The sequence below is a fragment of the Lactuca sativa genome, chromosome 1, assembly GCF_002870075.4.
Source record: "Lactuca sativa cultivar Salinas chromosome 1, Lsat_Salinas_v11, whole genome shotgun sequence".
Lineage (NCBI taxonomy): Eukaryota > Viridiplantae > Streptophyta > Magnoliopsida > Asterales > Asteraceae > Lactuca > Lactuca sativa.
The window spans coordinates 3856037-3872500 of record NC_056623.2 but is presented as its reverse complement, the minus strand read 5'-3'; the positions used below and the strand labels follow the sequence as shown (position 1 = coordinate 3872500).

The 16464-nt window shown below is 42.9% G+C and overlaps 1 pseudogene; it reads right to left on the bottom strand.

The window, feature by feature from the left end:
• LOC111910769 (uncharacterized) overlaps positions 1-1798 on the bottom strand; it is a 2386-nt pseudogene extending 588 nt beyond the window's left edge.
• Positions 1799-16464: the final 14666 nt, after the last annotated feature.

Below are 16464 nucleotides of genomic sequence, written 5' to 3'. Positions count from 1 at the left end.
TCGGTCTGTTCCCAAAGAAGAGTAGCAATGCTAGATTAAGAAGGGGTAAAGCCATAACTCTGCCCTAAGCATTGAGCTTAAAACAAGCCGCGAAAAAGACTTTTCGGGTAGCCTTCCATGCCAAGCCAGCACATGGACCGGATTGGTACTCGAAGGGCTTCCCCTTCCTCGGCCCCTTTCTTCTGTCTTTGACTGACCACAAAAAAGACAACAAATAAACGGAGACGTGTCACCAAAGCAACACTTTCAGGATTAATTACAGGCCATGGTGATCTTCGATCTCCACCATTGGCTTGACCTGAGGCATCGGGGACTCACCACAACCTCATGCCCATCCAGAGCAGCACACGTTCCTTCCATCGTCTGATCTCCTCCTGAGACTTCTGAGCCTCCTAGGATACTGTCGTAAGCCGCAGCCACAGGATTAATATGTGGAAATGGCAAGTACACACTGTGCACCACGATCTTGACGTTGCGGATGACGTCCGGCACCTTAATCCTCACATAGTTCATCCTCATCGGCGCCGAGGTCAAACCTCCACCGGCACCAGAGGTTGTGATAAGCAGCGGTTTGCCTCGTTCCAATGTCGGCGGAGCAGTCCCCACCGGAAGCTTCTCCAGATCCGCGATCGACAAGAAATGGTTCGGCACAATGTGGAACCTGACGTTGCTGATATGATATAAGAGTGAGAACCGGAGAAGATCGAAAGGTCGTCAACGGCGAAGACCGTCATATTGTATTGTTAAGAGTCACAAGCTCGGCGTACTTCACCTTCATAGCGAGGGCTAGGATGCTGAAGCCATTGTTACGGAGCCGGAGCATGGCATCTCTGAGCATCAGGCGCATGATAGCGGGCTGCACCGAGCCGGAAGTCTGGATATGTTGACCAGAATGATGATCTGGATGGAACGGGAACGAGAGCGAGGTCATCCTCTCCACGTCGCAAGAAAACGTAGAGAGCGGAGAGATGAAACCTTGAAGGCCATGAATAACCACCATGCCGTTGTTGAAGAGATCGGGTTGCGTGATCTCCACCCCTCCGATAAAGACCTTAGCACTAGCAGTTGTGCTGGTCTTTCTATTGACCGAATCAGAGGTGAGGGTGATGCAACGGCCTGGACTCAAGGTCTCTCCTGCCTCTCGGGCGAGGGATGAGAGTAGTGTTATTTAGTTTGATGAGGGTAGCTGCCTATTGCAGGAGTTCCTGACCTGAATGGACACCAGCAAGCAGCTACTGAATGTAAACAAAGTAAAGGGGATGGAATCAACTCAATAGAATTAGGTATTGAATATGACTTCTGAAGTGACTAAACGAAGTTAAGGATTGATTCAATACCAAATCCCAGATCCCTATAGACAACTAATGGTAGGGGCCCCAACGCCCATCGTGAACTACGTTCATTGCTCGGGCAATGAAAAACCTTGTCTCTTTTGAAGGAAGACCTGTGCACTTTCCCTTTGGCGGGCCTATAATCGCGAGTGAATCCTTTGTGCCCAGAAACTACTACTTCACCTGATCGGCAACCCTGGGATTCCTAGTGAAAACTACACCTTCATCTTGATCAAAGGTGGGATCCCAGATCGCTTGAAGCTTCCTATTCGCCTTTCGGGGGGTCCCCCGTTGATAGATGGGGGCAATCATCTGCGCCAGTGTATAGTAAAAAAAGAAATTGAAAATTATTACAGTAGCGAGGAGAGCTTATGGACAAAAAATGAGGATTCCGGCGGCTTTTGCCACTTATGATCAGTGTTCACAAGAGCGGGACGGTTCAATGTCTTACAATGTTCAAGCAGCATTCTTGTCGGAAGGATTTTTTAGGAGGCCCGGGCACCTTCCGAACATCCCTGAAGGATAGAACAACATGATGAAGAAGGCGGCGAAGGTATGGAGGAAAATTTTGAAAGAGAACAAGGAGATCCCTGAAAAGGGGGAGACAAGGAAGTAGTAGAAATGTTGAAGAGGGGACAACCCGCTCTTTACTTTTCAGGGAGGCTGCCCCTCCCTTCTTGCCTATCCTGGACCCCTTCCGAAAATACCATTATTATAAGTGTTATAATATATGATGTGATATGTTATCTGATGAGCTATGATATGCATGCTAGAGTAGACTAGGTATTCTTATTAGGACTAGAGTGGCCTGATATGTGATGCCTGAGTCTAGGAGTCTTGCTGCTATGAATATTTCAGATTGGTTAGCTAGCAGCGAGGAGATTGTGAGAGATCTGTTTGAGAGTATCATATGATTAGAGAGTAGAGTGCTTGGGACTTGGGACTTTGGGAGGAGGACTTGGGGTTGATGCTGATGCGGTATGGACGGTAGTATTGGGCCCGTACTACTGAAGACACCGGGTCAGTGCATAGTCCAAGTAAGAATCCTTGGAGTACCAAGGAACAAGTAGGATGGAGTACTCGAGTGTGAGTATACTCGAGCGAGTTCCTGATATTATTCTTGCATTGTATTTCAGAGAGAGAAAGATCATGGTTGGGACTCGCCACACGCCAGGGACCAGTGATGCGAGGGATGAGGAGATCCGTAGGATCATCCAGGAGGAGGTGGATGCGGCCATCAGGACAGAGATACCAAAGATGTTCGGGTCTATAAAGACCACGTTGATAAAGACATTTGATGAGAAGTACGATGCTCTTTCTGTGACAGCCCGAAATCTATTCCATCATTTTTAACCTTTTCCGTTAATAAGCCTCGCTTATTTAACCGTCCGTTAACCTTTTGGAAGAGGTTAATTAATTTAAGACTTTTATAATGACTTGGTAAGGGTTGAAACAAATTAGAAACACCCGCAAAATACCCTTAAAATGAGTGGTTGCAACCAAGTCAAAATTTGACCGTTTAATCGGGTGCGACCAAAAAGCCTTGTTTAACAGCAGTATCGGGTAGATTTCCACTGAGCCCCAAATCCAACCCCTGTATAAGGGTGAGTGGAGTCCATTAGAGACTTTTTACACTCTCCCCACTCTCTCTCTCTACAACTTAAATTCGAGCCAAAAATCGTCCGTTTCGAGCCCCAAACGAGTAGGTAAACTATCCTAACTCGTTGTATAACTTATCTAGCCTGAAAATTCGAGTTTAAAACATAAAATAAGGACAAAATCATGTGTTTAAGGCCCAAGAACACTCTTGGGCCGTGAACACCATTTAATAGGGGGTTTTTAAGCCCCAAAACCCCTCCAAATTGCCCCTAAGGCTTAGATATGACTTTTAGGCTTACATATTCGGACTTAGAACACCTTGAAACGAGTTTTTGAAGAGTAAACATGAGTTTACAGCCCAAGAACATGCTTGGGCCATAAACTCCTCTTCATGGGGAGTAAACTCATATTTGAGTGTTTAAAAGCCACTTAAACACACCTATGACCTTAGAATAAATTCAAGAATCAACCACAAACAAGTTAGGGACCTTAAACTCAATTAAAACAACTCCATAAGGAGCTTACGGCCGTAAACCCCTCATGGAAGGGTACCTGGGCCGTAAACTCCTACAAAGGGGTTAAAAGGTGCCCCAAACTCACCCCTTGACTTGTAAAAATGGGTTGAACCAATTATGCTTTACCTTTGGCCTTCAAAACAATTTATGATTATCTGGGTGAGAGTTTACGGCCATAAACTCATAGTTTACTGCCGTGAACTCATCAAATAACCCATATGTTTGAATTAGTCCCTTTCTAATGCCCAAGAACAAAACCTAGCATCATCCCTTAATTTGTAGTAGGCCATTTAACACTCAAAAACCTCCTCCATGAGTTTACGGCCATAAAATCATGGGTATGGGGTGTTTAAGGCCGAAGTATCTCCTAAGATTTTACTCTTGGAGAGTAAAATCCTTATTCAAGCCATACACACCCTTAGATGTTACCCGGGACACCCCTAACGCTTAATTAAAAGTGTTTTCACACTTAGGAAGTGTATACTTGTTTAATTAGTATTAAATGTACTAATTGTATGTGAACATATGTTATCATATGTTAAATAGGTCACTAAGTGTGCTCAAGCCTTTACTTGACACCGAGCACCCAACCGGCACCTTCGTCGGATCCACTTACACCAGGTGAGTTCACACCCCTGAATGAACCTTTTAAATGTTTTTTCATGTTTTATAGGGGGGAATACAAGTTAAACATGCCAGATATCATATCAATCACATGTGATTGATAACCCGCATGCATAAGGATTTACCACACTGTTAACTGTTTTACCGAGTTTGATACTGTAAATGGTTTTCTAAAATGTTTCCACTTGTTCAAATCTCTTACTTATAGTGTTTTATCAAAATTTCATTTAAAACTGGTTTATGAAAAGTTTCCAAAGAATTTCTAAAGGTTTTCAAACTTATTTTACCAAATAACACCAAGTTGTGATTTTCTTAAGTATAAAGATTTCTTCCATGTTTTGATACCCCACTCGTTATATACCATTGCCTTGTTATACTTTTACTTAGTGGATGCTTCTCCTTAGTTAAACGCTTATACTTGTTTACACTCTTACTTAGTGATACGCTTCTACTTCACTTATACTTGATATCGCTTCTACTTCACTTATACTCGATACGATCCTACTTCACTTGTTGTCGCTTCTACTTCGTGATACACTTACATTTGGTACACTTATACTTCACGATTCGGTTATTCCACACTATACACTTATACTTCGCGACTCAGTTATTCCACACGATTCGGTTATACATCACGGTTTGGTTATACTTCACAATATGATTCCACTTGTTACACACTCATACTTATTTAGATGTATGTATGTCTGTGCTTGTATAGATGCATATAAATAATGATTGAAGGACTTAGGAAGGCTTGTCCGCCCTATTTCCTTTTCTTCGTTGAGATGTGGTCTGGTGGGATCGGATGTCCATCCGAAGGTTGTTTGATTCATTAGTTATATATTATGTATACGAGCATAGCCATATAGGTTTACTTTAGTCAGTTCAGTTATGAGTCTCTACCTCTAGTTCAACATTATATTGGAAACACACTACCCACTATTTGGGATGCATCTTCGGGACACGGCCTTCTCCGTCGTCTAGTTGGTAACCAGAGTCTCATGTAGGGAGAGCGGACATTGTGTGTATAGATCTATACGGGATTGACACCCCCGCACCCTGACTGCTAGCTACAGTCCACGGCCTACCAAGCCAAGGGGTGACAAATGTCATATTCATTAGACGCTTGCAGGGCGTCAGGTACTCTAGTGTCGGTTAGTATGGTTACGAGTATCCTAGGTTACCTTATAATTCATGGCCTTAAGGTAACGGTATATCACCAGCAATTTACACTGTATGCTGGAACCCACTCTCAGAGTCACACTGTTTTTAGACCCTGCTAGCTGTATCTTTCATTTGATACTGTCTGGGGTTTGTATTCACTGTTTTAGACCTCGCTAGCTGTATCTTTCATTTGATACTGTTTGGGATCTGTATCCTCTGTTTTTAGACCTTGCTATCCGTACCTTTCATTTGGTACCATCTGGGGTCTGTTTCTCTCCTTGTTAGACTGAGCCAGGCGTGTCATTTGTTCGATACTCTCCTGGAGTCTATGATTCCTTTGCCTTAGTCAGCAGTCTTCACTGCTGAGGCATATCTTTTTCCCTGATTCCTCTTGATTTCTTTAATAATCAAATTATGTATTTTGATAATGATAGCGATTAAGGGAAAACTACCTTTTTACCACATAACTCCGTCCAGTCTTAGTAGAAGACTGCTTTTATTAAAGAAAATATAGGATTTTCTGGAAAAGACATTAATGTAATGGATACTCTAAAACTACAACTTTTATTAAAGTTATTTGGATAAAATAACACTAAATACTTATGAACTCACCAACATTTGTAAAAATGCTGATACTCGCTTTTCAAATAACTTGTATTCTCAGGTCAGCATTAGACAGGTACATCCCCGGAGCTTCTGACGAAGACAGTTTAGTACCAAGCTGCACCTATATATTTACTTGTATTACCTTGATGTACTGTTATGTAAACTATGTAAAACTATTACTATTAATGCAATGTTTTGTTGTACTTTGATTACTATAATGCATGTGTTGTCATACTTGACATGGCGTCATCCACCCCAGAACGTTTCCGCCGTTCCGGCTTTGGGGTGTGACACTTTCTGAGGCTGCTGTTGCTGCAGCCACTGCAGCTATAGCTGCGACGAGGCCGCAGGGTGGTGATGCGTTGCTGTTCCGAGAGTTCAGCAACACAAAACCACCGGAGTTTGACGGGACCCAGGACCCGATTGCGGCGATGAGATGGATTTCAGACATAGAGGAGTGTTTCTTTACTTGCTCATCTCCTGAGCATTTGAGAGTCCGGTTCGCGTTGAACCAGCTTCGCTTGGGAGCGAAGGACTGGTGGAAATTTGTGACGGCGCACTATACGCCTGCTGAGCTTGCAGCAGTGACCTAGGAGAGGTTCACTGCTATGTTCCGAGACAAGTACGTTCCCCAGGTGGAGAGGGAGCGTTTGGCCCAGGAGTTTCTGACCCTCAAGCAGGGTACTGAGCCTCTTACAGTGATTGCGAGGATGTTTCATGAGCGGGCGATGTTCTGCCCAGAGCACGTGTCCTCCGAGCAGGCACGTATGAGTCGATATTTGAGCATTCTGAGGAGGGATATACATGAGTTCGTGGCGAACTCGACGTACCGGATGTTTGCCGAGCTTCAGGAAAATCCCCGGAAGAGGGAGATAGAGCTGGAGACTCAGGCTAGGGAGGAGGCTAAGTCTCAGGGGAGGGATCGGCGACCGGTGCAGTCTCAGCCGGTAGCCAAGCGGGCCAAGCCTGCCGATTCATGATCAGGGAGCCAGAGGGGCCGCACTTGTGGCAAGTGCGGCAAAAGCCACGATGGTGTGTGCAGAGCAGGGTCTTGCTACAAATGTGGCAAGGAGGGGCATATGGCCAAGGACTGCCCCAAGGGGTTTGCAGTATGTTTTCACTGCAACCAGACCGGACACCGGAAGGCAGAGTGTCCGCAGTTGCGGGGATCAGCTCAGGGAGCACCTCAGGGATCTGCCCCTGCCGCCATCAGAGCTACCGAGAGTCGGCCAGTGAAGGCCGAGGCGCCGAGGGCACGAGGGAGAGCCTTTCAGTTGACCGCGGAGGAGGTCCGCGCATCGCCCGATGTCGTGGTTGGTATGTATTCTTTCGTGTATTTATTTTGATGTTGAGATATTATTCTTATATTATGTTATGTGTAGGTACTTTTCTTGTGAATTATGTACCTGCCTTGGTGTTATTTGACTCCGGTGCGAGTCGGTCTTTTGTATCTTTGGCTTTTAGTCAGCATATCGGTATTAGTCGTGAGGCGTTGAGTCGGCCTCTGAGTGTTTCCATAGCTGACGAGAGAGTGATATATGCCACGGAGGTGATCCATGGGTGCGTATTTGAGATTTTCGGTGTTGAGTTCCAGATTAATTTGGTTCCTATTGCAATGGGTGATGTCTGTGTCATTGTGGGCATGGACTGGTTGAGCAGGTTCGATGCGGTTATCGACTGCGAGCGACAGCCGGTGACCATACGAGCCCCTAGTGGGGGAGTTCTTACGGTGTACGGCGAGGGTACATGTTCTGGGTCAGCGTTTTGTTCGGCCGCTAGGGTGAGGCAGTGTCTACAACAGGGCTGTAAGGGCTTTGTGGCGTATGTGATGGATACACGGGTTGATTAAGAGAGACCGAGGTCAGTTGAGGAGGTTCCGATAGTGCGTGAGTTCCCGGATGTATTTCCAGAGGAGTTTCCGGGTGTGCCTCCCGTGAGGCAAGTGGAGTTCAATATCGATTTGGTTCTGGGGGCCGCGCCTATTGCCAAGGTGACCTATCGCGTTGTACCTCTAGAGATGCAAGAGTTATCCTCGCAGCTTCAGTAGCTGTTGGGGAAGGGGTTTATTCGGCCGAGCAGCTCGCCGTGGGGAGCGCCTATCCTTTTTGTCAAGAAGAAGGATGGTTCACACCGGATGTGCATTGATTACCGGGAGTTGAACAAGCTGACGGTCAAGAACTGTTACCCGTTGCCGAGGATCGATGATTTGTTCGATCAGTTGCAGGGAGCATCTTGGTTCTACAAGATCGATTTGAGGTCGGGGTCTCATCAGGTAAGGGTAAGGGTGCGAGATGAGGATATCCAGAAGACAGCGTTGAGGACTCGTTATGGGTATTATGAGTTTGTGGTGATGCCTTTTGGACTCACCAATGCCCCGACAGTGTTCATGGATCTCATGAACAGAGTATGCAGGCCGATGTTGGATCGGTCGGTGATCGTGTTCATCGACGATATTTTGGTGTATTCAAGATCCAGAGAGCAGCATGAGGAGCATTTGAGGGAGATCCTCGGAGTTCTGAGATCGGAGAGGCTTTACGCCAAATTCTCCAAGTGTGATTTATGGTTGCGAGAGGTCCAGTTCCTAGGGCACCTCGTTAACCAGAAGGGGATTTTGGTCGACCCGGCCAAAGTGGAGGCAGTGATGAGTTGGGAGGTGCCGAGGTCACCGTCCGAGATCAGGAGTTTCTTGGGGTTGGCAGGCTATTATCGGAGATTTATCAGGGATTTCTCCAAGATCGCTGTGCCACTCACCAGATTAACCCGGAAGGGTGTCGCTTTTTCATGGGGACAAGAGTAGCAGACCTCTTTTGAGACGCTTCGCCAGAGGCTATGTGAAGCCCTAGTGTTAGCCCTCCCAGAGGGGATGGAGGACTTTGTGGTGTATTGTGATGCGTCGATCTTGGGATTGGGAGCGGTGCTGATGTAGAGAGGGCATGTGATAGCATACGCATCGAGGCAACTGAAGTCTCATGAGACGAGGTATCCCACCCACGATCTAGAGTTGGGGGCAGTGGTGTTCGCCCTCAAGATTTGGCATCACTATCTGTACGGGGTTCGGTGTACGATATACACGGACCACAAGAGCCTTAAGTATTTGATGGATCAGCCCAACCTAAACATGCGACAGAGGAGGTGGTTGGATGTGGTCAAGGATTATGATTGTGAGATCATGTACCACCCGGGCAAGGCTAATGTTGTAGCCGATGCACTGAGCCGCAGGGCGGAGAGCACCCCGTTGCGAGATGTATGTCTGAGATTGACTGTGATAGCTCCAGTATTGGACGCCATTCATGGGGCACAGGCTGAGGTTGTGCAGCCTGAGGTGCAGAAGAAAGAGCGAGTTGTTGGGTTGGTTTTGGAGTTCGTTACCGATGGTCAGTGGCTTATGACATTCTAGGGGCGTATCTGGGTACCCTTTGTGGGGGGGACGCGTACCATTTTGAAGGAAGAGGCTCATCGGTCGAAATTCTCGATCCATCCTGGGGCCACTAAGATGTATTTAGACCTGAGAAGAGAGTATTGGTGGCCCTGTATGAAGAGGGATGTCGCGTGGTTTGTTGAGAGGTGCTTAACCTGCCGTAGGGTTAAGGCCGAGCACCAGAGACCGCATGGTAAGTTGCAGCCATTGGAGGTTTCCGAATGGAAGTGGGAGCAGATTACCATGGATTTTATCACCAAATTACCGAGAACTGCTAGGGGAGTCGATGCAATTTGGGTGATTGTGGACAGGTTGACAAAGAGCGCCCACTTCCTTGCTATCAGTGAGAGCTCTTCCGTAGAGAAGTTAACAGAGATGTATGTGAGGGAAGTGGTATCACGGCATGGAGTGCCGATCTCGATTGTCTCAGACTGAGATGTGCGTTTCATTTCCAGATTCTGGGAGAAGTTTCACGAGGAGTTGGGTACTAGGCTGCATTTTAGTACCGCATATCACCCCCAGACTGACGGACAGAATGAGCGGACGATTCAGACGCTCGACGACATGCTCCAGGCATGTGTGTTGGATTTCGGGGGAAGTTGGGACACGTATTTGCCCTTGGCAGAGTTTTCCTACAACAACAGCCATCATTCGAGCATTGGTATGCCACCCTTTGAGCTGTTGTATGGGAGGAGGTGTCGGACCCCCATTTGCTGGGGAGAGGTCGGACATCGTGTTATGGGTAGTACTGAGATCGTGCTTCAGACGACATAGCAGATCCAGCAGGTTAGACAGAGGCTGTTAACCGCTCAGAGTCGCCAGAAGAGTTATGCGGACAGACGCCGGTCCGAGCTTGAGTTTCAGGTCGGCGACTTTGTGCTCCTGAAGGTCTCTCCTTGGAAAGGAGTGATTCGATTCAGGAAGAGGGGCAAGTTGGGGCCACGATATATTGGTCTCTTCAGGGTGGTCGCGAGGGTAGGCAGGGTAGCCTATCGTTTGGAGTTGCCAGCAGAGTTGGGTCAGATTCACGACACTTTCCACGTGTCGCAGTTGCGAAAGTGCGTAGCCGACGAGTCAGCACTAGTGCCACTAGAGGATATTCAGGTGGATGTGAGCCTGAATTATGCTGAGAGACCAGTGGCGATCAGAGATCGAAAGATTAAGGTTTTGAGAAGTAAAGAGGTGCCACTGGTGCAGGTCCAGTGGCAACATCAGAAAGGGTCAGAGTTAACTTGGGAGCCGGAGCGTGAGATGCGTTAGCAGCATCCAGAGTTATTTGCAGAGCAAGACTTCGAGGGTGAAGTCTAATTCTAGTGGGGGATAATTGTAACACCCCGGATTCCCAGGTATTATTTTTATCCTTTTATTTTTGGGTGATTTGTGAGGAGACTCGGCGATTTGGAGTCCAAACTCGCCGAGTAGGACCACGGTTTTGGGCGCGGGTTCGCGTCTGGACTCGGCGAGTCCGCGCTGTTTAATGAAACCCTAATTTCTAGGGTTTGAGGTCTATTTAAAGGGGCTTATGGCCGACATTTGCGGCCACCAACCCCCAGAGAGAAACCCTAAAGAGATTTGAGCGTTTTGGGAGAAAGAAGAGGCCATTGTTGACCTTTGAAGCTTTGTTTGGCAAGGCAAAGGAGATTCTAGCTAAGAGAAGGCAAGGGAGGTGGACATCCTTCAATTTTGGAGCTCAGAGCATCATCTTGGAGGTATATTTTGGCTCCCTTTTCTGTTGTTATGACGAATATGGGGGTTTAGGGTTTCTTGACCCCTTTGTTGGTTAGATTTGATGTCCATTTCGTCCCTATTTGTGATGAGGCTTGAGATGAGATCCATAGAGGTCCAGAGAAGCTTTATTCCTTAAGCTTTATGAGGATTCATGAGAGTATTGGCCTAGAGTTATGAGATATGGGGCTAAAACATCATTTATGAGCAAATAATTGTTGTTTGAGCACCAAGATTTGGACTTTACGTGATTATCATGCCTGGGGAGGCCAGATCTATGATTGCATGGAACAGATCTGACCTCAGAAGTGAGTTTGAGTTTATGCATGGCATGGACTCGCCGAGTCTGAAGAACAGACTCGGCGAGTAGCATGAAGTTTGCCCCTAACCACTCAGCGAGTGGTCTTACCGAGTTGAGGGGGTCGACTCAGTGAGTCAGGGAGAGTCAAGGGGGGGGCTGAGTCAAGTCGGAACTCGCCGAGTTGTTCTTGAGACTCGGCGAATTGAGTCGTGGTGGGCCCACGATTCATTTCAGGTGGAACTCGTCGAGTTAGGGAAATACTCGACGTGTCAAGAGAGGATCCAAGGGAGTCAGTGGACACGTATAGACTCGCCGAGACGCCCTAGTGCACTAGCCGAGTCCGGTCAAAGTTGACCGTTGTCCTTGTTGACCTTTAGGGTTGAGTTCAGTTGTATTTATGGGTGTATTACTTTGTGTGTTTAGGCGGAGGCTAGAGCACATTCATTCCGAGACAGATATTTACCGAGATACCCGAGGTGAGTCTTCTCACTATACTTTACCTAGTGTGGTAATAGAGTTCAGAGACAGAGTATTATAGAGCTATATGCAGTGTGATTGCATGTTATTATGTGTTGTGATTTGTTGTGATATGTGATATGCATGATTCAGAGTTACAGAGTCGGGACTTTCGGGTCCCTAGAGTTAGGGCCAGAGGGCCCATAGAGAGTTGGGGCTGGAGGGCCCCACTGAGACACATTGACCAGAGGGTCAACAGAGTTACAGCCTCGAGTGGCTATTATGTGATTAGTGTGGTATTTTGGGGAACTCACTAAGCTTATGCTTACAGTGTTCAGTGTTATGTGTTTCAGGTACCAGTGATGACCGCGGGAAGGCGCCGACTTGATTCGTACACACCTATGGGATTGGATGTATTTGATCTTGGGAGACATTTGTGATTTAAAAACATGATGTTATGACAATTTATGAATGGATGGTTTTAATTAAAATGTGTTTTTCAAATGCGAAAAATTGTTTAATTTTTACGGTGTTACAAAGGTCTTGATCCTTTTTGCAGCATCTTGTTCTGAAAGTTTTTATTGCTTTTGTAAAGCTTTTAGAGAAAAGCTTTATTTCATGCAGGTTTTAACTAGGATAGATGGGTTTTACCAATCCTAGTTGAAATGATTCATACACTTGTAAAGAGTTGCATTTGTGTAGAAATTGCAGTGGCTTAAATTCTTCCCGTCAATAGTGGAGAATTTTTCTTCTACAAAATTTTCTTCCGTTGCACTTCGAGCATACCTGTAACAATACTCAAAGTCTTTTATCTTGATTTCTACTGGGAGGTCAGGTGTGACTTCCTCAGTATTTTTGGGAGTTCTTATTGGAAGGCTTCCAAGAACAGTTTTGGAACTTTTGGTAAAATTTAAGGCTAACTTGAATGTGTTAGGCCTTAAGGTCTCTGTTGCAGTAATAAGGTGTACTTTTGAGCACCTTTCGGATCTTGTGTATTGATCTGCAACTATCTTGGCTTCAAGAAAGTTATTAAACTTTTTATGTTTAATATTTTTAATTCCTTCTATTGCCTTTTTGGTGATATTCCAATCTTCAAATATACCAACGTTGGGTGCATTGAATACAACGTAGTATGGTTTTGAATTTTTATTAGGAATTTGTAACAATTCCTCTGGGATTTGAATTCCCTCATCAGGTGTTCCTGATCCTGAAAATGAACCTTTAGTTTTTGGGATTTGAATTCCCCCGTTGGGTCTTAGACTAAAGTCTAAGGGTGTAACCAACCTTATTGGAGTTTGTACTCCTGTCTGGATTTTTGGTAAATCTACAACCTTCAATGGATTTGTTGAGTCTTTACCTTGAGCCGTTTGCTCAGGATTAGATGTTTCTTTTCTTTTTAAAGGAGGTGAAACATTGACCTCTTGTTGTTCGATGTTCTTTTGAACACTTACATTTTCTTCTTGACTCATAGGAGAGGAAGGAGAAGAAAGTTCCTTTTTATGTTCAGACATAAATAGTCTTACAATTTTTAATTGGTTTCTGACGAATTCCAATTCTTGTTCAAGAAGAGCTTGTTTGAGCATAAGCTATTGTTCTTTCTCCATTTGAGAAAGGCTATGTACATGTAGTCCAAATTATGGACTGAGGTTAAAACCTCTTGGGTCATTAGACCACCAAAGTATAACGCTGAATGGCTTTGATTCCTGCATGAAAAGAGTATCAAACTTGATTAGTTTTTCTATTGGAATTCTCAGGTTAAGAAGTCTGCAAAGATATTCTTTTCTCCTTTAATGTGCTCTACTTCGAAGCTATATCTGGAAAACCACATTTTCCATCGAACTAATCGACCTTTTTTGTTATCTCCTGAAATGTTATTTCTTAAAAAATAAGCAAAGTTTTTGTTATATGTTCTTACTGTAAAATTTACAAGTGTTAGATAGATTGAAAACTTTTCAATTGCTCTTTTAACGGCAAGATATTCTTTTTCATTAGAATGGTAATTTCTTTCAGCATCCTTAAAAGATCTTGAGGTGTATCTACAAATTAATTCTTTGGATTGATCCTCAGAATTTATTGCTTTAAGGATTCCTCCCCAATAATTATCTGAAGCATCGGTTTCGATAATTAATTTATCATCTAAGTTAGGATGATATAGAGGTGGAAACTCTTTTAGGTTCTTTTTTATTTTTGCCATATAGCTAGAATCATCTTCAGACCATGACCAAAGGACATCTTTCTTAAGTTTGCATTGTAAGGGACTTCTTATTTTTGCAAGTTTAGGAATGTAGTCTGAAGCATATGTTAAGATTCCTAAAAATCTTCGTAATTGTATTTTATCTTCAATTTTATTAGGAAATTTATGAATATTTTCCAAAATATGATTTTGAAGACGATGACTTCCTTGTTCTATTTCTAACCCAAGAAAATTTATTTTACTTTTAAAAAGTTGTGCTTTATTTTTGGAAAGAATGATTCCAAGAAGATCACATTTTTTGAGAACAGCTTTTACGTGTAACAAATGTTCATTTTCATTGTTGCTAAATACGAGGATATCATTTACATAAACGCAACAAATTTTTTCAAAAGATCTGAATGCATTTTGCATATGTCTTTGAAATATGGATAGAGCTTGTTTTAGACCGAAAGGTACAACAGTCCGTTGGTAATGTCCTTGGGGACATGTGAAAGCTGTTAGGAGTTGTGATTCAGCGTCAAGTAAAACTTGCCAAAAGCCAGATTTACAATCGAAAGAGTTGAATATTGTTTTTCCTCTAATAAGGGTGAGAAGTCCATATTTATTAGGGAGATTATGGCTGTCACCTATGGTTGCTTTGCTAATAGCTTTGTAGTTAACTACCATTCTTTTCTTTCCTCTTCTTATTTCTGCATCATTTTCGACAAGGAAAGCGGGAGATCTGTGAGGAGATTTACTTGGAATGATGACCTTTATTTCAAGTAGTTCTTTGATTTGTTTACTAAATTCTTCGACATCTTGAGGACTTTATTTCATAGGTTTAACTGTTACGATAGTGGTCGGATCGATTAATTTTATGTTTGCTTTCATCCATTGTTTAGACTTTATTGGGTCTATAGGATTTTCTGAGCAAACTTTTTGAAGCAAACTTTCAATTTTTGAAAATTTTTCTTGGTTAAGAAGAAATTTAAATTCTTCTTCATTCTCCCCCGTTTTAAAAGGCAAAGTCTCTTCAATTTTGCTTTGAGAGATGTTGACAGGTTCTGGTTTTTTAATTTTTGAATTATTTTTCATTGATTCTAAAAATCCAGGTTTTCCATTTCTATAAGCGTTTGTGATTTTATCAATAATGATTTGAACACCATTGTTGTGGAAAGTAATTGTTTTGAGATTTTGTACAAATGGTCTATACAAAAGACAAAAATTATTTCCTAGGATGAAATCTATTCCACATTCTTGTTGGTATACAGAGGGGATATGGAATATTTCTCCGGCAAGTCTTATCTGTAAATCAATACATTTTTTGTTGATAATTACAGGTCCGTTTGCTGTAGAAACCTTTATAGGTTTTGGAGTGTTAATCCAATGTTCTTCTGGAATAACATATTTACTTGTGATACAAAGACTGGCTCCTGTATCAATATAACAATTTAAATCAATATGTTTATATCCGACGAATCTAAAGGTACCTTTAACATAGATTGAATTAGGATTTGTGATAGTTAGTATCACGTTTTTAGAGTTCATGCCCTTTGAGTCAGTCTGAATCAGTGTCTGGTTTTGTAGATGAAGAAAATGATGATTCATCTAGAGGTTCTTCAATCAATGTGTAGACAATTTGTTCATCTTGAAATTGTTCTTCTATAGGCCTAAGGTCCATAGATGATGCTATTTCAAGGAGTTTAACTTTTTGTGGGTAATCTTTCCTATTAGGACACTCATTGGCATAGTGTCATTCTTCACTACAAACCCAACATCTGCAGTTCTTTTTATTTTTCGGATAAAATTTACTTTGTCTTTTGTTTTTTGAAAATCTTTTGATTTTTGGAAATATTTTCCCGGTTTAAACCGTCTAGTATCTTTCTTTTTTGAAAATCTTTTATTCTTTTTTGAATATTTATTAAAAGATTTCTTTGAAGAATTTCTTGTTTTATGGTTAACTTTGCATCCATACTCTAAGGGTTTTTCTTTTGTTAAATGACTACAACAATTTTTATTAAAACGTTTTAGTCATTTTTTTTGTGTTTGATAGATTACAAATTTTTTGAATCTCATCGATAACAATTCTCTTAGCAAAAGCAAGACTGTAAATTGTAGCATTCGTAGATACAATTATAAATCTGTTATGAGATTGTTGTCCTACAATGAGAATTTTAAATAGATATTGTTTGATCAACTCATGATATATATTTGAATCATTTATTTTGTAAATATTTGTTTCATAGTCACATGTGTAATGATCTAGAAAGCAAATATCACATATGGTGAGATTCGTAAGTCTGGACTTTGCTTTTTCGATTTCTCTTTTTTGTTCATTGGGTTTGTCTTCTATAAGATCTATACCATGGAACATCATGTAGATGACATCAAGCATGTCTTGGAATACTGTCATTGGATTATGACTAATCCAGTTTGTATTTTTGATAAAATTTTGAACTATTCCTCATGTTTTATGGTCAAACAATAAAAAGGATAGATTCTTTTGTTGCATATTTTTCTTTATTAGTCTGAATGATTAGACGTATTTTTGA